Below are 23,455 nucleotides of genomic sequence, written 5' to 3' on the forward strand. Positions count from 1 at the left end.
GCTTTTCTAGTCCAGCACTGACATCCTTCAATTGTGTAAACACGATTTAAGTGTGGCTGATAGTAGGAATCCGGCTGTGATGTTCAAAAAGAAGATGACTATTTTCTTAACTTGAAATTTCCAAAAAAGGTTAACTGTAACAATCAGAAATGGGTAATTTGAGGGGCTTGAGGGACTTGAATGCAGTCCAGAAATAGAGACTTAAAGTTCAGATTTCTCTATTCAATGGCTGGGGGGCGGGGGTAAGGGTTAGCTTGGCTTTCCAATTCAGTGCTCTTCCTCTTCTGGAAGAATCCTGAGTGAAAAGAAATAGTCAGATATATCAATAGGTCAGTGAGTTTAAGTGAGAAAGAATCACAGCCATGAAGCCATACCTCCATCCTATCACAAAAGAGATTTCTCACTAAAACCATAGAAAGCAATTAATATAAAAAAGTACTATCTAAAATTTCAAAACATCTAATCTTTTAACAAATATGAACTTCGTACATTATTTAATTCTCCCCTCAACCCCTTGAGACATGGCAGACGAGACAAGAGGCCCCCCAGGAGTCAGGATTCTACCCTGAGCTGGACTCAGAGCCCAGTGTCTTAATTGTCACCACCATGCTTCATACAGTCTCCCCTTGGACAGGTCTTTCTGGTTTAACACACACACACACACACACACACACACACACACACACATATATAATTTTGCAGTTATCTTTCTCTATTTGTCAGATTTTCGTGATGTACTCACTTAAATTATCAAATGTTTCTTCTTACAGTTAAGACTCTTCTATTGACACCTGCAGTGATGATACTAGCTAAATTCCTTTCTAGTTCAAAACTGTGCTTGCTTTGTTTGGCTGGTTTCTGCTCCACTTGAGGAGCCAATCAGCAAGTCTGATTCTGCAGCCCATCAGACAAAAGGGTAGACTGTGCAATTTCAGGTATTTCCATACTGAGAGATCTTCAGAAACTACTTCATTAATAGTTTTACCATTGCAGTGAGAGACCATCTTATGCCTTCTCATATAGACTGATGGAAATACATATACACATGCCTGTATCCTCATTTCTTCACTATGAATACTTATCTAGACAAAAATTTCAGTTTGATAATTGCAAACTCCTGTAAGTGACAGTATACTACTACAAATAGAAATTTTTATATATTAACTTGTGAAAAATTATCATCATTACAGCATAGCAAAATATACAAAGTATAATATAAAATATGAGATTATATTCAGACTATGTACAGAAGGTATGTGTAAAATAAAAAATGAATTTGGGTGCAATTTCCAATATCATTATACACAAAGAAATATTTCTAAATCTGAGAAAACTCATACCCCAAAGATTTCTAATCCCAAATATAGTGAATAAAGCTTACTTAAGGCAAGCACAAAAGTAATTATCATATTCTTCAAACTTGTTTTGTTTTTTATCATTCTAAAATAATAATGAATTTTTTAAAAAGTATGTTGAGTGGACTTTTTAAGTCTTTGCATGTACTTTGCCCTAGATGTAACTGTCTTGTTAAATAAGAAACACACAGCCAAATACAGAATTGCCAAGAGGTCAGGGCAATAGCTGAGAGCTGAAAACCTTACCCTTCACTGCTGCTGCTGTCTTTCCTTTCCACAAGAGGCCTACATTCTGTATGTTTTTCCTCTTTATACACATTCTGTCCTGCCTTCTCATTGGTTGTAAACCCAACCACATGACCTCCTGGTCACTGCCTGTCTGTACAGACCTCCAGGTCTTCTATGGTTGGTATTGAGATTAAAGGCATGTGTCTCCATGCTGGCTGTATCCTCGAACACACAGAGATCCTGCCTAGCTCTGCCTCCCAAGTACTGGGATTAAAGGCGTGCACTACCACTGCCCAGCTTCTGCTATGGCTTGCTTTGACCCCAAGGCAACTTTATTAGCATACAAATAAAATCACATTTTAGTACAAATAAAATATCACCATACTTTGCAAATAAGTACAGGTTTAGAGTGAGCTATTTTTATTTCATTTTATTTATTTGAGTCAGCTATTGTAAATGTAAGTAGGCAACTCATTATCTTACTATTCATTATAAAATTAACTCTTAAGAGGCAGTAGTTATTTCCAATATATATGTTTTAACACATTGTATTTTGTTACATGGTGTTTCTTATTATCATCATTTCAATTATTTTGCTAAAATGAATGGTCTATTGCAATTTGATTTTTCAATGTTGATTAGAAGTTTATTATGAATACTTGTGTTTAATGAATAATAACCACTAATTGGGATAAAAGTCATGAAGTAAAGATCAAATCTGAATATATTATTTAAGCTTTCAGTAAGTGGTAATCATATAAGAAACAAACCAAGCAAGATGATACTGATCATAAATAGTACTATTCTAAATTCATGTAAGCAAATGACATTTGGAAACTCTTATATAATCCCAGCATTTAGGAAGCTGATACAGGAAAGTCCTCAAGAAAAGTCTAAATACAAAGTGATTCCAAGTCTCAAAATTCTAATAAACAAACAAAACCAACAAAAACTGAATAAACAAATGAACAGGCAAGCAAAATTAATTTTAAAAGAATTACTTGTAACAGCTGACAATATTTTCCCCCTTTCTATTTTTTTTAAATTTTTTCCTTATTATTATGTGTTTTAAATTTTATACATCAGCCATGGTTCCCCTGTCCTCCCCCCTCCCACCCCCACACCTACCTTTCTCTCATCCCCTCCCCTCCATTCCCATCTCCTCCAGGATGAAGGCACCCCTGGGGACTCATTTAAACCTGGTGGAGTCAGTACAGGCAGGTCCTGCCCCTCTTTCCAGACTGAGCAAAGTGTCCCTGTGTAAGCCCAAGGTTTCAAACAGCCAGCTCATTCACTAAGGACAGATCCTGGTCCCACAGCCTGGGTGCCTCCCAAACAGATCAAGCTATTCAATTGTCTCACTTATCCAGAGGGCCTGATCCAGCTGGGGGCTCCACAGCCTTTGGTTCATAATTCATGTGCTTCCATTCGTTTGGCTATTTGTCCCTGTGCTTTTTGCAATCTTGGATTCAACAATTCACGCTCTTGCAGACAAAAAAGAACAGCTGACAATATTTTAAGTTTGTGGTTTTATAGCAAGTTCAGTATGTAATTATTTCAATATTAGCCTCAAGAAAAAGTAAGTATGAGACACAGTTTCTTTGGTCATAAATAACAAACACATTGTAACATTCAGTTTGTGGTACCAGAGAACTCTACACTATGTCAAGCATGCATGTGCCCATAGGCAAGGTTCTGGAATGGTTATTTCACTTATATACCCTAAAAATGTGAACTTAGTTGTAAGACAAAAATTCTAAAAGGTCTTATTAATTATAAAACCTGGAGCCAGATATTGGGGTGAAAACTGAGAGATCAATGGAAATGGACAAGCCACAGCCAACCTCACCTTACTGATTCCTCAGTCTCCAAAGAGATCTACTTCCTGTCTACCCACGCCTATATGCCTTTCTGTCCTGCCACCTTACTTCCACTGTCCACCCAGCTACATCACTTCCTATTTCTGCCTATCTCTGTCACTTCCTGTCTGTCTTTACTCACCTCCATACCTTTATGGTTAACTAGTGTTGGAATTTAAGGTGTGTGTCACCACACCTGGCTCCTAGTTCCCAGTGTGGCCTTAAACTCACAGAGACCCAGATGGATCACTGCTTTCTGAATGCTAGGATTAAAGGTGTGTGCTACCATTGCCTGACTTCTATGTTTAATATAGTGGCTGATCCTCAGATAATCTTTATTAGGGTACACAATATTTTGGGAAACACAATATATCACCATACTTTGTCTCTCCCTAAAATGTAATTCCTTTGGTACCTATCCATTTTATAATTATTGATACATAAACAAAACATACAACCTGCCCATTCCCTCTGACAGTTTGCATATTCTTCCTTATACATAAAAATCATATATTCAATTTGTCAGCCTAATGAAAATAAGTCAAACTCCTAATTTTTAATTCATTCCCAGTTTCTCAAGATAATGAATGATCATTATCTTTTTCCTCCTGTAGAAAAATCTAAATATTTATAGTGCTCTCATAATTCATATGCGTAATCAAATGTTGAAATGTAAGTTGAGTACTATTTTAAAATATTTCCAATCTTTTAATTTATCTCCTATGAATCATTTCTTTAAGTTTATAAATCAATTATATTTTATTCTTTTCATTACCTTCTTTTTGAGGAGAGAAAGAGGAAGAAAACAGATTGAAATAAAACCATGCAATATAACCCAGGAGTGACTTGAATTTGCAATCTTTATGCTTCAGTCTCTTGGATACAGGCAGACACCACCATATCTTTTTAATTATGTAAAAGTTTTTATTACATATATTTTGCTTCAACTTATTTTATGATAAGCCATTTTGGTTTCAAGAGCTTAGAAAAGATAACATAGTGAACATTTGTATCCATAAGGATGTTGCTAACAAATTCAAATAGCAGTAGTATTAGGATTATACCATTTCAGTGGCTAATATGACATTTAAACATATTTGCATTTTATATGTATAAAATTTACTGGTATATTTTTGTTTGAATATAAATCTGTGTATTAAATAAATAGCATTGAGTATTATTATTAGTATTAGTATTAGTATTAGTATTAGTATTAGTATTAGTATTAGTAGTATTAGTATTAGTGTCATTTGGTTTTTCCAAGACAGGGTTTCTCTGTATAGCCTTGTACCTTTTCTGGAACTCACTCTGTAGCCCAGCCTGGCCTCAAACTCACAGAGATCTGCCTTGCTCTGCCTCCCAAGTGGTGAGATTAAAGGCATGTGCCACCACCACCAGGCTGAATGTTATTATTTTTGGTTACCCCATTTACTTCTGAGTTTATATTGTTCCTCAAAGTGTTCTTCATTATTCAGTGTATCTGTACTACCATAGCAGAACTATTTCGCAGCAATACATGCTTCTCTACAATACTGTTTTTACAAAATTTCATTCAATAAAAAATGTCTTCACAAGTTAAAATTCTTGAGACTTACATTCAAAACTCTCCCCAGTACTATATAAATCTCCTGTCATTTTGACCCTAATTCTCAGTACTTTTAGTAGTCAGGTTACACAGGTATTCTTACACAACATAATAATTTTTGCTTATATATAATTTGAATAACATTTATGTAAAATATTCTACAGAATTTAAGAGGAATGTGCCTCAAAATCATGGTCATTCTTTTAATTTTTTTCCTTTATTTTTGAGAGTTCCATAAAATGTGAAAAATGACATATGTTTATATCTACTACTCATTTTCTGATCCAATCCCACCCATTTATCCTATCATGTTGCTACTATGTCTATTGTTTTAATAATTTTGAAGTCCATTATGTGTAAGGGTGGGAAGGTTAACCACTGTAGCAATCATTATCTGTTTAAACTGATTCTATCTTTCAAAAAAGATTTTGTATCATATTATTGTTAATCAATTAACATAGCCAAATCTTCCTTCAAATATTTCATTTTTCTGCCTAGAATGCCATCAATGTTATAGATATAGTTACAACAGAATTAATTTTGCACCTGTAAAATGAAAAAGGAAGCCAGAAGGAACAAAAGTCAGTTCTTCATGACAATCTGGAAAAGTTAAGGGTGATTTGTCAACAGTTAATTATTTGGACCCATCAGAATATATTATCATTCTAATATCATAGCTCTATGTCACTGACAAATTTTTCTTGTATTATAACTAGAGAAATATTCCATATTCATATTTTGTTTGACAAAGAAAATGGTACTGTACCTTGGATATAATAGTCACTGTTTCAAATTTGTATTCTAATGGTGACCATACAATAGTTTCATGCTATATTTAGATGAGACATATTCCAGCAATGTTGAATGACATTTTTGCAGAAATATGATAATAAATTTAGAGTGAGTAAATGGCTTAAATAATGATTTTTCTCAGCTTTGCAGAAGCCACAGTACCCTGGGGCCTTCAATTTCCATCAGTCATGGTCAACTCTACCACATTCTTTAGCAAAACAATTGATAGCCAACCCTTCTGCTGCATATCCATTGAACATTGCCAAGTTCCAGGGAACAGAAAGAAGAATAAAGCTTTTATACTCAGCACCGGAGACAAACATTTTCATGTAAGATTTCAGTCTTCACAGAATAATTGCAGGATTTATATTCAAGGATAATGATTTCACATTCCTTACTGGCATTGACAGAAAGTCTATCTACAAGAAGAAATTTTACTGTGAAAACTCATCTTGATCAACACAGGTCCTGGCTTTTAATCCATGGCACATGCTGGACCAAACACAAATGGCTCCCAGTTTTTCAGATGCATGGTAAATACCGAGTGGCTGAATAATAATTGTGGTCTCCAGGAAGTTAGAAGATGGCTAGGGTGTCTTGGAAGATGCAGGGTACATTGGGTCAAGGAACAGCAATACCATCAGGAATATTGCTGCTGCTGAGTGTGGACAATGTTGAAACTTTTGATTTGTGGATATTTTAACCAACAGACCATTCCTTCTATAGCTAAGGAAAGTTCCACTACATTATCATTTGGCAATATCTCATAATCTTCTGCTTGAGTTCCATATTTTCCTAATCCCCTTCTCAGTCTACATGAGTTGTCAAGTCTAGTTTATTATTATGAATAAAAACTATGTTAAAAAAGTTTTCTCGAGTTTGTTAATCAGATAAAAATTTTAAATTGGTAAGCTGTGCTTGAAATACCTATGTTTCATTGTAATATTCTAGATTTACAGTATTATACTGCATCTTGGAGGATATTATAGCCTTGGCTTTTAGGATAGTTTCCAAATGGGGATAAGACATAGTGACTCACTGGAAAAATTCCAATATACTTTAGAGTTTAAATCTATAACTGAATCTCATTAGCATAAGCAATAATTTACCACAGATTTTCCTTTAATTCCTTACATATCCCCATTGTCTTTTCCAATTGTGTTGTTTGGTTTCTGTAAACTTGACACAACATGAACATATCTTGGAAGAGGGAATATTAATTGAGAAAATGTCTCTATAAAATTGGCCTCTAGGTAAGTCTGTAGGGTTTTGATTAATGAATGATGTGGGATGGCCCACTTCAATGTGGATGCCACTCCAGGGTCCTGGATATTATGAGAAAGTAGGTTGAGCAAGTCATGGAGAGCAAGCCAGTAAAAAACACTCTTCTATGGTCTCTACTTTAGTCCCTGCCTCTAAGTTTTTCCCTAAAGTTCCTGTTAGGACTTTACTTCATGATAGATGGTAATCAGGCTAAGTAAGCTGAAATAAATCCATCCCTCTCCACTTTCCTTTTAGTAATGTTTATCACACCAATATAAACCCTAATTAAGACAGAAATACTGTCTGAATTGTTAACTGATGCATTTAACTCAGTTAAGTAAATACAACATGACCATTATTAAAGATAGCCAAGGTTTCTTCCTATCATTTTTCTCTGTTAAAATTATTATCATAGACTATTATACATACATTTGTTTCATTCCTCTGTCTTTCAAAGTATCTACTTATGTCTCTTACAGTAGTTACAGATGATACCTAGAAACTGCAATACCATCTGCTATGGTTTGGAAATTAAATATCTCCCAGTGGGTCATGTGCTAGGCTTCAGGTGGCATTTGGAAACCTTTGAGAAGTGAGGCCGAGTAAGAGGTCCTTACATCATTCATGGAACTACACTCAAAGTGGGTGGTGACATCCCTGTATCTTCCACTTTCCTTTTTGCCAATGTATGAGCAATTCTGTTCTTCCCCAGACTTCTCCATGATGTTATGCCTTGCCACAGGCTCCAACCAACCATGAACTGTTACATCCAAAACTCAGAGTCAAAATCCATTATCTAAATAACTTTTAAACACATTTTATCATAGGAACAGAAAGATAGACAATGCTATCAAGACTAAAACACTCAAAAGAAATCCTTGACCTTCAATTCTCTTACTATATCACTCTACCTCAAGCAATGATGTAACTTGATAGTCCGTAGAGCACTAATAGGCATGAAAGAAATATTATTTTCAAAATTATCATGATGTCAAAAATGTGTAATGTCTTATAATTTTATATTTAGGAAAGCAGTTAAGTGCATTTTGAAAGATTAGTTATAAAGTCACATTGTTAACTTATGTTAAGATTTTGTTTAATTTTTAAAACATTTCAGTATTTTAACAAGTAATACTTGATTGGTAATTTGGGAAAATTTGTTAATATTTTGAAATATCATTGATAAGTTTAGTGCACATGTTTAGCATCACAAATTGTTGTGTGACATTTAAGAATATGTGAAAAACTGTCTATAAGACATGGTCCTGAGTGCCAACAACAATAAAAAGTATTTCATTTCAGTTAGTGAGCCAATGAATTTACTGATAGAAAACTGGTAGTTTAAAGACATTCACATCACTACATGAGTAACATTATATGAAAGCTACATCTCTGGAGCACCCTACCAAGAGACTCTACCAGGAGACTCCTTTCAATTAATAGTTGATTACAGCTTATATAACCTTGGGGAAAGGCCTTGGACAATCTTGTAATAGCGTGAGTTCCTTGAATCTGCAAATTTTCTCAATTTTCCAAGTCTTATTTATGAACACCTCTTCCCCATTCAAGATGGAATAATTCAAATTGGAGTATACAGTTATACCACACAATTTACATAACAATACAATCCATATGACCACATGACTGGTGACAGCTCAGGATTTATCTGATAAATCAGTGTGATTACAACTTCTTTGAAGGAAGCTGCAGCAATATAAACAGTTGGCAGAGGAGAACAATAAGAGGGTAAAGCTCATCTCTCACTACCCTGTGAGTGCAACAGGATTATTGCATTTATTGAAAACAAAGAACCAATCACTGTAATTCTAGTTCAATGGATTCTGCTGACCTCTTCTGAGCTCTGCAAGAAATAGGCACACACATGGTGCATATATATGTGCAAGCAGAGTCATATGCATAAAATAAAAATAAGTAATTTTTAAAAGCATGTCATTTAAAAGCAGAGGTCTGAACAAGTAAATACCTATTGAGCTTGTTTAGAAAAAAAATTGAACTTTACTCAATAAAGGTGAGCTATCATTAAATAGTTTCAACAGAAACAGCACATGATGAACGGTTAATGATTAATTTAGCTAGAAAGACATCTATGACATGACTTGGACAATAAACAATACATATTTGGATTTGACAAAAGTGGAAAGCAGAAAAAAAACTCACCATGTACACTATTTGGTACTAAAGGTAATGGTAATTTAATATAAAATCATATTATATGTGGAGAAGGAAGGGCTATATAAGGAAGGAAGGAAATACTATTTATCATTTTGGAGTCTCTATCTACCCCATAATTAAATCAACATAATGATGACAGAAAAATAGAACAAATTGATTTTTACATATACAGAGACTTCACAGGAAAATGAAAGCATAAAGGCAGTTATAACTTTATTTTATTGTTGCATGTATAAGTATTTTGCTTGCATGCATGTATATGTGGACTTGTGTACAGTACCCTCAAAGGTCAGAGAAGACATCAGATCTCCTGGAACTGGAGTTCAGGACCATTGTGAACCACCCTATGTGTGCTGGGAATCAATCCCAGATCCTCTGGAAGAGCACTATCACTCATAATTACTGAGAAATCTTTCTAGCTCTATAAATACAGTAATGCTTAACTGCCCTTTTGCAAAATAATAGTTGTTTAAAAGTTAATAAGATACATGGTGGAGAGGATAAAAATAAATGAATTAGTTTATCAAAGATTGTTGGTTTATATTTCTCTAAGCATAGAAATCACATCTCTTCTAATACAGTTGTCCATTTCTTCCTTGTAGAAGAAAGACATTTTTCCATGGGAAATAATCTCCCACTTATAAGAAGATAAAATTAGTCAAAATCTTTTATCTGCATCTGCCTTTCATTTGTCTTTAGTTCTAATTAATTCTCTGGCAGAATGGCATATTGTGACTACATGATCTTCTACCCTTCAAGAATTTTCTGAGATATAATAGGAAATGATTAGGTTGACTGGAAATGATGGCTAGGTGTGATGTTAGTAACAGTATGTTCTCTAGGAATTGGTTGGACTGGTTATGGCATATATTTGATTTGGAGTGTCAATAAAATGTCTAATGGAGATTTCCAATGAAGAGTAGATTAAGTTTATGATCAAATCCAAGATCATATAACAGAAGAAAAATAATTAACATAATAAATCAATTATAATTAAATATTGTAGGATAAAAGGTATGAGCTCACATCCAGTTTTGAAAACCCATGCAAAACCCCCAGTCCATGAACTCAAAAATTCACCAATACCTGGGCTTGCCCCAAGCTTGAAATCCTACCAATTCACATGCAGGAAATCTCCACCCTGAAAACTTTTTCCCAAGAAACCCTGTATAAGCCTGTTTCCTGCTCAGTTTACTTCTGCTTCCTGCCCAAGTAGTGCCAGCTACCCTCTCGTGTCTTTCTTTCCCAATGTCTTGTGTGAGGTTTGTTGTGTGGTGTGATGTTATGGTATTTCTTGGCTTCTGGTTGCCATGATACCTTTCCTTTCAGAGCTGTGACATTTAAACTGGGGAAACCTTTCCCCTCAGAGCTGTAACAGGTATGTTCTAGTTCATATTGAAATCAAAGAATTACTATTTGTTAACAAAAACCATTAACAATAAAAACTGTAAATACAATAGTGCTACCAGGAGCCATTTTGAGATTCTAGCTAAGTAAGTTCTATTTACTGAACAACTTTAATTTCTGTTTCTCAGAATTGGGCTACCCCCCCTCCCCCCACCTTATAACCACAGTCACTCTCTACCAGATGTTTCAGGAAGATGTCCTTAACTTCGTTGTAGTCACTGTATCTCTCTTTTAAAACCATGCTTGCTTGCAAAATATCTCTCCTGCCTGTGGTTTTATCTTATAAAAGGGGTATGGGAAACTTTCAGGGTGTTCTCTTGAACCCCATCTTAGGAGACAAAGCTGAGGGATGTGCTCTGTTGTGCATAGAATGAAGTTTGCTGTAATACATTGTCAGAGGTCCTAATCCTCCTGTGGTGGGATTAACAGTGCTTGCCTTGGACGCTGGTCAGTTTTAATTATCAATCTGACCCTAAATAAAATTGCCAGAAAATAATATTTTTTAGTGAATAGTTGTCTAGATCAGGTTAGACTGTGAACATGTCTATAGGAGATTATCTTAATTAGTAATTGATATAGGAAAGGCCAGCACATTATGAGTCACACCATTCCCTAATTTGTGGCCCTGAACTATATGAAGGTAAAGAAAGGTAGCTGAGACCTAAGTATGTATGCTTTTCTCTCTGCTCTTCACTTTGGATGTGACTAGATATTTGAAGTTCGTCCTACCTTGACTTCTTCAAAATAATGGACTCTAACCTGGAATTATGAACTAAAATAAACCCATTCTGCCCTAAGCTCCCTTTTACTGTGTTTTGTCACAGAACAGAGATGAAACGAGAATACCCAGCAAACCTGAGGTGCTGAGTTTGACCTCTAAAACACACAGGAAATGTTGTCCTTGGGTATGGCCTTATAATCTCAGTGCTAAAGTTATTTGGTAAGCTGTAGGCCAGTGCGAAACTCTGCTTCAAACAAACAAACAACAAAATGGATGTTTCCTTAACAATGACACCTGATATTGACCACTGGTCTCCACACAGTCATGTACACACACACATGCTTATACACACACACACACACACACACACACACACACACACACATCACACAAACACACAGTAGAGGCAAACACACAGAAACACACACAGACAGATAGTATAGTATTATTAAAACGTCATGGTAGGCAATTCAGTTATTTATCTACTTTCATTTGTGTAAGTAAAAAATACAAAAGTATCTACTATACAATTTTATTTTATGAGAGGCCTTTGTTTGCTACATTTGGACCATATAGTAATTGTTTCTGTCCTTTACTGTTAGAATGATAATACATTTTACAAAGAACCTGAGCATTGAACTTCATATTTTCAAGATTGAATGAGGAAATTTAAAAGTTGCATCAGTTTGTACTAAGCTAAACTCTTTTTTATTAAATAATGAATTAATTTTTCCTGACCCAATCACAGTTTCCCGTCCCTCCCTCTTGTCCTCCCAGTTCCTTCCCCCAACCCCAATCCCCTATCCACACCTCCTTTCTCTTTCTCTTCGGAAAAATGCAGGCCTCCCATGTATAGCAGCCAGCCATGGCATATCAAGTTGCAGGAAGACTAGGTTCCTCATCTCCCAGTAGGAGGGAAAGGTCCCCAAAGCAGGTAATAGAGTCAAAGACAGCCCAGCTCCCTCTACTAGTAGTTGCACAAGAAGACCAAGTTACACAACTGTAACATATGTGCATGCACTGTGCCCAGGTTGGTCCCATGCAAGTTCTCTGGTTGTTGGTGGTTCAGTCTCTGTGAGCCCCTAATGAGCTCAGGTGCGTTGATTCAGTATCATTTTTGTGGTGTTCTTGGCCCTTCTGGCTCCCATAATCCTTCCTCCCTCTCTTCCACAGTATTACTGGAGGTCTGCTTAATGTTTGGCTGTGGGTCTCCACATCTGCTTCCATCATTTACTGGGTGAAGCCTCTCTGATGACAACTGGGCTAGGCAATTGCCCTACCTACAAGATATGCTGGGACAAAGGTGGTGCAGAAATTATAGGAGTCACCAACCAATGACTGGTCCAGCTTGAGACCCATACTATGAGAGGAAGCCTACCCATGACAAAGTCTGGAGAGCCAAGATTCAGCGGCTGGACAGACCAGAGACCTAGGACTGGCAAAAAAAAAAAAAAAATGTCAATGAAATGATTCCTAATGATTTGGTGCTATACTAATAGATCATTGTCTAAGCTTAACTCTTTTTGTTTCGTTTTGTTTGTTTGTTTTATTAATTTTTTTATTCATTCCACATACCAATCACAGATCATCCCCTCATCCCTCCTCCTGCTTCCCCCAGCCTCCCCCCCCCCACAGCCCATCCCACATCCCCTCCTCTGAAAAGATATGGCCTCCCATGGGGAGTCAGCTAAGCTAGGCACATTCAGCTGAGGCAGGTGCAAGCCCGCCTCCCCCACATCAACTGCATCAAGCACAAGGGATATTCCCAGGAATCCATAAGACCCCAGCTAAGTTTAATTCTTAGTGACCATTTTAAACAAGATTTTTTTTTTAACCCCAGGCAGCATTCCTCTCTATTGTCTTTAAATGGAATGATTTTCCATTAGTGATGAAAATGAGTTGTAATACTCAGTTGAAGCTCAACATTTTTGCAAATGGTCAAGAACTGTATAGCTCCCCATCAGTGGTTCATTTTCATTATAAGGTAGAACTATTGTTAGTCAATGGAGTTCCAAACTGTGGAGGTATTTCCTAACTTCTCTGTCCTTCTAGGTATGTAGGACAATGGTACAAAAGGCTGTGACATCTCTTCTAGGTGTCCTGAACCTTCACTTCTGTTGTTTACTCATTGTGCTTTCTGCTTACTTGGCACTCTTAGGTACACTTAGGGGGTCCAGACTGTCTATGACAGAGACTTCATTACTTGACTCCTGGACAGGTAATTTTAATTCATGGATCCTAGACAATTTATTTAGTTAAAGTGAGTCTCATCTTAAAGATATCCTGAGTGGCAACCATTAAAAATGTAGTCTGTCTTGAAAAATAAGTTTCAAATTTGAAGTTCATTTTTTTTAAAAGGCATAAAGGTATAGAAAATTGTATTGTCAGGGATCTCCCATGTTGTTAATTCTTAAAAGATTCTATCTCTTCCAGAAACTTTAAGATATCACTAGATGTATATAATAAAATAAAATCCTTTTTAAGTATAAGAACCTGGAGATCAAAGAGACTGTTACTTTCTACATGTCATAGAACTATTTTCAGTGACAGATTTTGTATCTAGAGTTATACAACTTCGGACAGACCTCGAAGAAGCCCATAATATTTTAGACAGCTGTAGCCATGTATATTTCAGTTTCTCTGAGCAACCTACTGCTTATGAAAAAGATAACTAAAGTAATTGAAAAAATCTACTCTTCCAAAAATGTAAATTTTCAGGAAACATCTCAACATAGAAATGATGATTATTGAAAATATAATCCAATACATCATTTATGTCTAAAATGTGTGTTTCTGTAAGATGCATCCATTTCTGCAATTTTGTTATTATGTGTATTTGTTGGCTTCGACTTTCAAAAGATTAGGAAAGATCAATCCCATTTGTATTGCTGTACATGCACATATCAATAAAAGAGGCTCCCTGGAGGCATTATAAAAGTTAGTGGATATTGAAAAAGCCTCTCAGAAATACAGATAAAGTCCTATGGGGTCACTTGCATTGTCACAGAGAATATAAATTTACTTGAATGCCCTGAATCTGAGCACTTGTGAAATAGATGACAAGAATATAAATTTAGGACCAAAGTATGGACCTGATTTCAGCTAGAATCCACTCTGGGTTTTTATGGAATATGAGAAGAATCGTGAGTGGCCTTATTTAGTTTTAAGGAGTTAGTGAAGCTAATTTTAGTCCATAACCAGTACAGACATAGATTCATAAAAAATTAATATCTGTAACTAAGCTACTCCAATCATACTAGTGGGTAACAAAAAAAAAAGGAAAGTGTAAGGATGAGGGGAAGGAAAAAGTCAAAGGAACTTTCATTTTACAAATTAGACTTTAGGCTACTTTCCACTAAAGTCACATTTCAAGTTACTGTCACTTAAATTCCTTACATTTCATATAAAGCAAATAGAAAAGAAGTTTATTTAATGTTCCAAATACCCAGGAAATTCAAGAAGCTTGGGAGTTCAGTCTGTCCTCTTCTTATTACCCCTTTTCAGAAATTCCAAAACTTTCAGCCACCAGGAATACATCCATAGGAACATACACACCTGCATGGATCCTTACAGTGTTTGCAGTTGCTAACAGATAATCCACTCCTCCAAGTTCTCCCCTGGCCACTACACATCCGTTACAGCAACTGTGTGCACAAAAGCACCTGCATGCACATGAACACACTATTAAAGCAATGTAAAAAATATACAATAAATGAAAACATAACATAATGCATAAAATATATTCTAATAATTTGGAAGTTTTATTATGAGTCCTGAATGTAAAGAATAATCATTGTTCTTTAAACTTGTGACTTCTACGTAGTAGAACAACACATTTCAATGTCTATAGATATTGATGTCATCTTCCTTCCTAAGTAAATCAGTCATATTTAGGCACACAATCTCATTCTTGACCACTAGTCTACAGTTGTGTGTACCAGGAAATTATTTTGTCTTGGGTATTTGGGATTGTTCCTGCATCCATTGATTATGTTCCCAAATTGTGGTATCTATATAGTTATTTTTCTGTGTTAAAGTACACACACACACAAGCACATACACACAAGCACATACACACACACACACACACACACACACACACACCAGAGAGAGAGAGAGAGAGAGAGAGAGAGAGAGAGAGAGAGAGAGAGAGAGAGAGAGAAGCTGTGTCCAGGCTGGCCTGCAGTTGGGACAAATCTCTCCCACTCATGTCCCCCAAGTAAGTTACAGAGGATTACATTAATTATAACTACTTGGCCATTAGCTCATACTAACTACTGACTAGCTCTTACACTTAAACTCAGCCCATTTCTATTAATCTATATGTCTCCATATTTTCCGTGGCTGTACCTATGTGCCAATACATACTGCTTCCTGGTCAACTGGCTGGTGTCTCCTGACTCAGCCAACCTCTTCCCAGAATTTTCCTTGTCTGTTTATCCTGCCTATACTTCCTGTCTGACTACTGACCAATTAGCATTTTATTTATCAACCAATCAGAGTAACACATTTTCAAAGCACACAAAAGAACATTCCCCCATCAAGAGAGAGAAAGAGAGAGAAAAGCAAGAAAATCATGCCTTAAGATGAAAATGAGTTCTTTGGTAATAAAGAATATTCATAAATGTATTAAATGTAGGAAGTAGAATGTAATAAAGTATCATTTAAATAATACTATTTTTAAGCTGGACCAATACATTAAATAATAGTCCTTGAAACACACACGTGCACACACATACACACACACACACACACACACACACACACAATTTTTGTTCCAGCCAAAACCCAGAAGGCAGCTAATTTGATACCTTCAGAACACTAATCTATTCCTCTCTTATTCATGTTATGGCTTGTGAAGGGGCTGCCAATAATTAATGTGGATACTTTATTTTTCCCTCTTTGGTGTTGCAAACCAGGTGTAGACTAAGTAGATGTCATTTCAAAACAGTTCATACACAGATTTAATTGCATTATATTTAATATATTTATAAAGCAATATTAAGCATAAATTTTAATATTAATATATAAGAATATGCCTTTACCATTAGTGACATTTAATGACTAATAGTAGCAATATTTAATGACACACAGTTCTTAGTTGAAACACAAAGGTTTTTAAATGAACCCATTCTACTCTATGATAAAGGGTACCATTAGCTCAAAAAAATGAAGAGACTACTCAGATGCAGTTAGGTGGAGAGCTAGGACTAATCCTTTAGTTCTTACCTTTGTCTCCTTTTCTTTATACTGTATTTGCCAAATACATTCATATATAATTTCAGAAAAACTCTCTGTCTATACCAAGATCTATTATTGTACTAATTTAATAAGACTAAGAATATTTCTTTAATTTTCATCAGGTCACATAGAAGGCATTTATTATGTTGTTCTAACTCAGAAAATCTTCCAAGACATTCTTTTATTCTTAAAAAAAATGCATTCTGTAAAGGTTTTTTAATACACCTATCTCACCTGAGACCTCTAATCAGTTTGAATTATCTCCTGCTTTGTAACATTAGTGAAGAATTTTTTTTTCTCTTTTCTCCTAGAAATACTATTTAGGAGTCTGCAAATTAAACTGACAAAGGGCAGATTAACAAGTGAAAAGACAAATCATTCATATTAATATTTAAATTTATGAGAGAAGTGAAACTACAAGTCACTTGAATTCAAGACTTGAGTTGTTAGCTTTAACTCAACTTGACTCAACCTTGAATCACTTTGGAAGAGAGTCTCAGTAAGGCAAGTTCTGAACTGAGCTGTATTTGGGTTTATCTGTGCAGCATTGTCTTAGTTAAGCTGATAGATACAGGAAGGCTCAGCCCACTGTGCAGGCAGAATTTCCAAGTTTGTGGCCTTGGATTGTATAAGAATAAAGAAAGCTACCTGGGAACTAAATATGGCTGCAATTATGTCTTTCTGCCTTTCACTGTGGATGTGAGGTCAAAGCCACTTCAACTTCCTGTCACCTTGATTTCCGTTCTCTCTTGGACTATAACCAGAACTGTGCACTAAAATAAACTTTTTTTTCTCCTAAGCTGCTTTTTGTCAAGGCATTTTATCACAGCAATAAAATAATAAAGCTAGGACAAGTATATATAAACCGTTTTAAACAAGAAAGAATGTTTGAGGTTCAAGAGATTATAAATTGTGCAGTAGTGCCTAATGTATACATATGGGAACTGTGGGAACTTAGGGACTATTTTTACAAAGTCAATAGATGTAAGCTCAGCTTGGTGTTTTTCATCTGTGATGACAAGAGTTGTTTTACTCTGCCTGGAATTAGGAGAACACACTGCTCAAAAGGAAATTTATTATCTGCATTAAAAAAAAATATATATGACAAAGTCAGAAATCCGTTGCTATATCTTTTGATCCATGATTGCTTTCAGTTCAAATTAACCCTTTGGTTAAAGTAGAATATTTTGGAATTACATGTCATGGACTCCTTCAATATAATGTGTAGCATAAAACGTTGGCAGTTTAAATACATAAAGTCTGTGATGTAGTTACTGCATCAATCCTCTGGTGCTTCAGTTATCAGAGTTATAACATTGCATCTTTGCAAATACCTGTTTTTATCATTGATTTCAGTTATAAGTTTAGAATATACTGTCAGAACATCAGTTTCCATACATGGTTTACCTGCATCAGAAAAAAATGGGGGTGGGAATGCATTCCAGCTAGCTGAACTCCTTTAAGAAGTGAACTTTGGAATTTCAATTTATGTTTTAAAACATGTTAATATATTGTCACACAAAAAGTCACAAGTTCGGTTATAAAAAGTAGTCTTTTAGAATGGAGAATCACTGGTTTATTAAGGGAAAACCATTTTTCCTTGCCTGTTAGAATGACCCAAGAGAGATAGCTCTGGAGATCAGGGAGTTGGATTCCAGTCCAGATGATTGACAGGCTCACAAGTGCTGGAAGCTTTGCTCCAGACAGGTTCCGTATCATGGGTCTGATGAGTGAAGTCTGCACCAAGAAAAGGCTGTGACAACCTGGTGTTGTTCAAACAAGTGGCCCCTGAGAGCTTGAGCTGTCTTTATTGACAGAGTTTCAATGGTTTGTATGAACAGTTTTACAACCAGCTTTTGCTTTCTAAATTTCTAAAAATGGTTGAATTAATTTCTAGTTTGTTTCTTGCATCTTTCCCCTTCCATCTCCTAACTCTCCCATGGAAAACCATTACCATTTTGATTTATATCTCTATTGCAAGAAGCATGCACAGTTTTGCAAGCTACAAAGAACTATTCTAACTAGGCACACCTACAGATAGAACAGTGTTGTCATTCAAAGATGAGAGACAGTTTCCTCTCTTGAGGTTAGCATTTACATTTGATAGGATCTGGGTTCTCACAATCAACTCACCAGCCAAAGCTGGATCAATCCCGCCTCTTTTTTTTTTTTTTAATTTTTTTTTTTAATTTTTTTGAAAAACAAAGAACTTAAGATAGCTCAAACAATCCTGTAAAATAAAAGAACATTGGGAGGCATCTACATCCCTGACTTCAAGCTCTACTATAGTATTGTAATAATAAAAACACATTGGTATTGGTATAAAAACAGATGTGTGGATCAATAGAATCAAACTGAAGACCCTGACATTAATCCACATGTCTATGAACACCTGATTTTTGACAAAGAAGCCAAAATGCTACAATGGGAAAAAAAATTCAACAAATGGTGCTGGTAGAACTGGATGTAGACATGTAGAAGATTGCAAATAGATCCATATCTGTCACCATGCACAAAACTCAAGTCCAAGTGTATCAAACACCTCAACATAAATCCAGTTACATTGAATCTAATAGCACACAATTGGGAAGTAGCCTTGAACACACTGGCACTGGAAACCACTTTCTAAATATAACACCAATAGCACAGACACTGAAAGTAACAATTAACAAATGGGACCTCCTGAAACTGAGAAACTTCTGTAAATAGGACAAAATGGCAGCCTACAAAATGGGAAAAGATCTTTACCAACCCCACATCTGTCAGAGGGCCGATCTCCAAAACACATAAAGAACTCAAGAAACTAAACATCAAAATGCCAAATGATACAATGAAAAAATGGAGTACAGATGTAAACAGTGAATTCATGACAGAATAATCTCAAATGACAAAAAGACATTTAAGGAATACCTCAACATCCTTAGTCGTTATGGAAATGCAAATTGAAACAACTCTGAGATACTATTACACAGGTCAGAATGGTTAAGGTCAAGAATCGATGACAGGTTTTGTTGGAGAGGATGTGGAGCAAGAGGAACACTTATCTACTGCGGGTAGGAGTGCAACTTGTACAGCCACTTTGGAAATCAGTAAGATAGTTTCTCACAAAATTGGGAATCAATCTACTACTTCAAGATTTAGCAAGAAAGCTCTTGGGCATATACCCAAAGGATGCTCAGTCATACCACAAAGACACCGTGATATTTACTGGCAAATGGATGGAACTTGAAAAACATCCTGAGTGAGCTAACCCAAACCCAGAAGACAATCAAGGTATGTACTCACTCAAAAGTGGATATTTGTGGTGATATTTTTTGTTGTTGTTGTTGTTTTGAGCCAGGGTTTCTCTGTGTAGCTTTGTGCCTTTCCTGGAAATCGCTTTGGAGACCAGGCTGGCCTTGATCTCACAGAGATCCACCTGCCTCTGCCTCCCAACCACCACCCAGCCACTGTGGTGATATTTTATCTGTGTCTCCCAATAAAATTTATCTGAGGATCAGAGGAAAAAGCCAGCCACTATATTAGACATAGAAGTCAGGCAATGGCAGCACACACTTTTAATCCTATCAATCAGGAGGCAGGGATTTATCCAGAACTCTGTGAGTTTGAGGCCACACTGGGAACAGGGCCAGGCATGGTGGCACACACCCTAATTTCCAACACTAGTTAACCTTGGAGGTCTGGAGGTCTGGACAGACAAACAGGAAGTGACAGAGCTAGGCAGGAAGAGGAAGTGATGTAGCTGGACAGACAGAGCAAAAGAAATAGCAGAAGAGAAAGGCATATAGGTATGGATGTACAGGAAGTAGATTTCTTTTGGAGACTGAAGTGTCGGTGAGGTGAGGTTAGCTTGTGGCTTTTCCTATTCCTCTGATCTCTTAGGTTTTCACCCCGTATCTGGCTCTGGGTTTTTATCAATAAGACCATTTAGCATTCATGATAAGTGAAGGAAACCAGACTACAATCCACAGCTCCAGAGAAGCTAGGTAACAAGCTATGATTTGTATTATTCTATCACTTCTGGGGGTGTACTAGGTTTCTCCATTTATCCTACAAGCAACATAACCTGGAATCTTACTCTTAATAATTGGCCCTGCTTGTCCCTTGTCCTTATGTCCATCTCCTTTAACTTCTTGGAGTAACACTGTCAGTCTGGAGGAAGAATCAAGAAAGGCTAATGCAGCCCAAGGTCAGCTTGAGACATACAAGAGACAGGTTTTAGAGCTGCAAAATAGATTATCTGACAAATCAAAGAAAGTAGATAAATAAGATTTTGAATATGAGCAACTAAAAGAAAAAGTTGATGGTCTTCAGAAAGAGAAAGATAGGTTAAGAACAGAAAGTGATTCTCTGAAGGAAACCATTGAAGAGCTTGGTTGTGTACAAGCTCAGGAGGGGCAGCTCACCACTCAAGGGTTAATGCCTCTGGGAAGCCAGGAGTCTTCAGACAGCCTCACAGCAGAGATTATTACTCCTAAAATCAGGGAGAAACTTGTTCGTCTTCAGCATGAGAATAAGATGTTAAAAAACAGTCAAGAGGGTTCAGACAATGAGAAAATTGCCTTATTGCAGAGCCTTCTAGATGATGCAAACCTGCTCAAGAATGAGCTGGAGATGGAGAACAGGCTGGTGAATCAGAGACTTCTGGAAGTACAGTCACAAGTAGAAAAACTGCAGAAATCTTTGCAGCATCAAGACTCAAAAATAGAAGATGCTATTTCAGTTCTTCTAAAAAAGAAGCTTGAAGAACATCTAGAGAAGCTGTATGAAGCCAACAATTAATTACAGAAAAAGAGGGCCATTATTGAAGATCTTGAGCCAAGATTTAACAACAGCTCCTTAAGAAGTGAAGAATTAGGGTGCTGGAGAGATGGCTCAGAGGTTAAGAGCATTGGCTGTTCTTCCTAGAGGTCCTGAGTTCAATTCCCAGCACCCACATGGTGGCTCACAACCATCTGTAATGAGATCTGGTTTCCTCTTCTAGCCTGCAAGTCTACATATAGACAGAACACTGTATACAAAATAAATAAAACTCTAAAAAATATTTTTAAAAAAAGTGAAGAATTTTTTTCCCACATGCCTGTAATCCTAGCACTCAGGAGGCAGAGGCAGGTGGATCTCTGTGAGTTCGAGGCCAGCCTGGGCTACAGAGTGAGTTCCAGGAAAGGCTCGCTCCCAAGCTACACAGAGAAAACCTGTCTCAACCCCCGCCCCCCCCCCAAAAAAAAAGTGAAGAATTGCGAGAAGCTTTATGGAAGAAGGAAGAAGAAACGAAGCAAATGGAAGAGCGCTATAAGAAGTACTTGGAGAAAGCCAAAGTGTTATTTGTACATTAGACCCTAAACAGAATCAAGGAGCAGCACGAGAAATACGAGCTCTTAAAAACCAAGTGCAGGAACGGGATCGACTGTTCTGCTCATCAGAGAAAGAACATGAGAAAATGAAGAGTCAAAGAGACATGGAGGAGAAAGACATTGTTAGTGCCTGGTACAATGCAGGGATGACACTTCATAAAAAGGCAGCTGAAGATAGACTAGCACAGGTTCAGCGCCGTCATTCTAGCGAGGCCAAGACAAGCAACCAGCAGGAGAATATCCTACCCAGGCCATGTCCAGCCAGCCACAGCCAGGTAGAGAGCTCTTGCCATTAGGAAGTTTTAAAAATCATACTTCTGTTACATAGAATGACATTTCCAGAAATTCAGCCAGCTTATTTTATTTTTCTCTTGTGTTAATATTTAGTGTTTCTCACATGAGGATTTTTCTCTCTCATATCTTTTAGTTTCTTTGTCCTTTGCTTTATGGTTTTTTCAGTTCCTTTTAATATGCCAAAAATTTGTAAATGTACAATTAAAAGTGTTGTATAATAGTGTAAAAAATAAGACAGGCTTATTTAATAAGACCATTTAGCATTCATGAAAAGTGAAGGATAACCAGCTTACAATCCACAGCCTCAGAGAAACTAGGTAACAAGTTGGATTGAGCCACTCTGTTTTGTATTAGTCTATCCCTTCTGGGGGTGTACCATGTTTCTCCATTTATCCTACAAGCAACATAACCTGGAAACTTACTCTTAATAATTGGCCCTGCTTGTCCCTTATCCTTATGTCCATCTCCTTTAACTTCTTGGAGTATTGGTACACTTATTAGAAATGAGGGGCCAGTGGGGTTTTGTGATTCTATTCTTTCCCTCTTCTTTGAGTGTTCTTATTAACTCTTGATACCATCTATTTAACAGCATTTCTTCAAAGCTTTTATGGTTAAAACCATTCTTTCCAAAACAGTTATGCAAATGTGTAATATTAAATTTAGTGATCTAATGTGACTTTCTCAGGCCAGCAGTATACCTAATGTAGTGAAAGAAGGAGAGTATGCAGCACACACACTCCTTGGCCTGTGCTCAGAATTATGCTGTGAACTGTTCATAGGCTCTTGCCAAGTGGACCATTATCTCCAGAGGTCTTGTCACAAAGAAACCTACTTGTGCTATTCTCAGGCATTGTTCCCTGAGGGAGTTCCACAGCTTCTGCCACACCAGCATTAACATGATTTTCTTTTTCTTTTTCTTTTTTTTTCTGTTTGTTTGTTTGTTTGCTAATCATTTTGTTCTGTTAAAAACTAGGACCTGAATGGGTTATATCTGGTTGAGTCATTGGCCAGAGGTACCCTCAAATATCATAGGCTATTGTCAAGACTAGTGGTTACTCTCCATAACCTGCTTTGAAGGTCCTGTTGATGAAGACACAACCGACTTATGACATCAAACATGGAAAAACTGGTGCCCAACTTGAAGGACATTACTTACTAACATT

The 23,455-nt window shown here is 36.5% G+C and overlaps 1 pseudogene; it reads left to right on the forward strand.

Moving 5' to 3' along the window:
• Nucleotides 1–22,277, forward strand: part of LOC118586242 — a 128,252-nt pseudogene extending 105,975 nt beyond the window's left edge.
• Nucleotides 22,278–23,455: the final 1,178 nt, after the last annotated feature.

The sequence above is a fragment of the Onychomys torridus genome, chromosome 6, assembly GCF_903995425.1.
Source record: "Onychomys torridus chromosome 6, mOncTor1.1, whole genome shotgun sequence".
Taxonomy (NCBI): domain Eukaryota; kingdom Metazoa; phylum Chordata; class Mammalia; order Rodentia; family Cricetidae; genus Onychomys; species Onychomys torridus.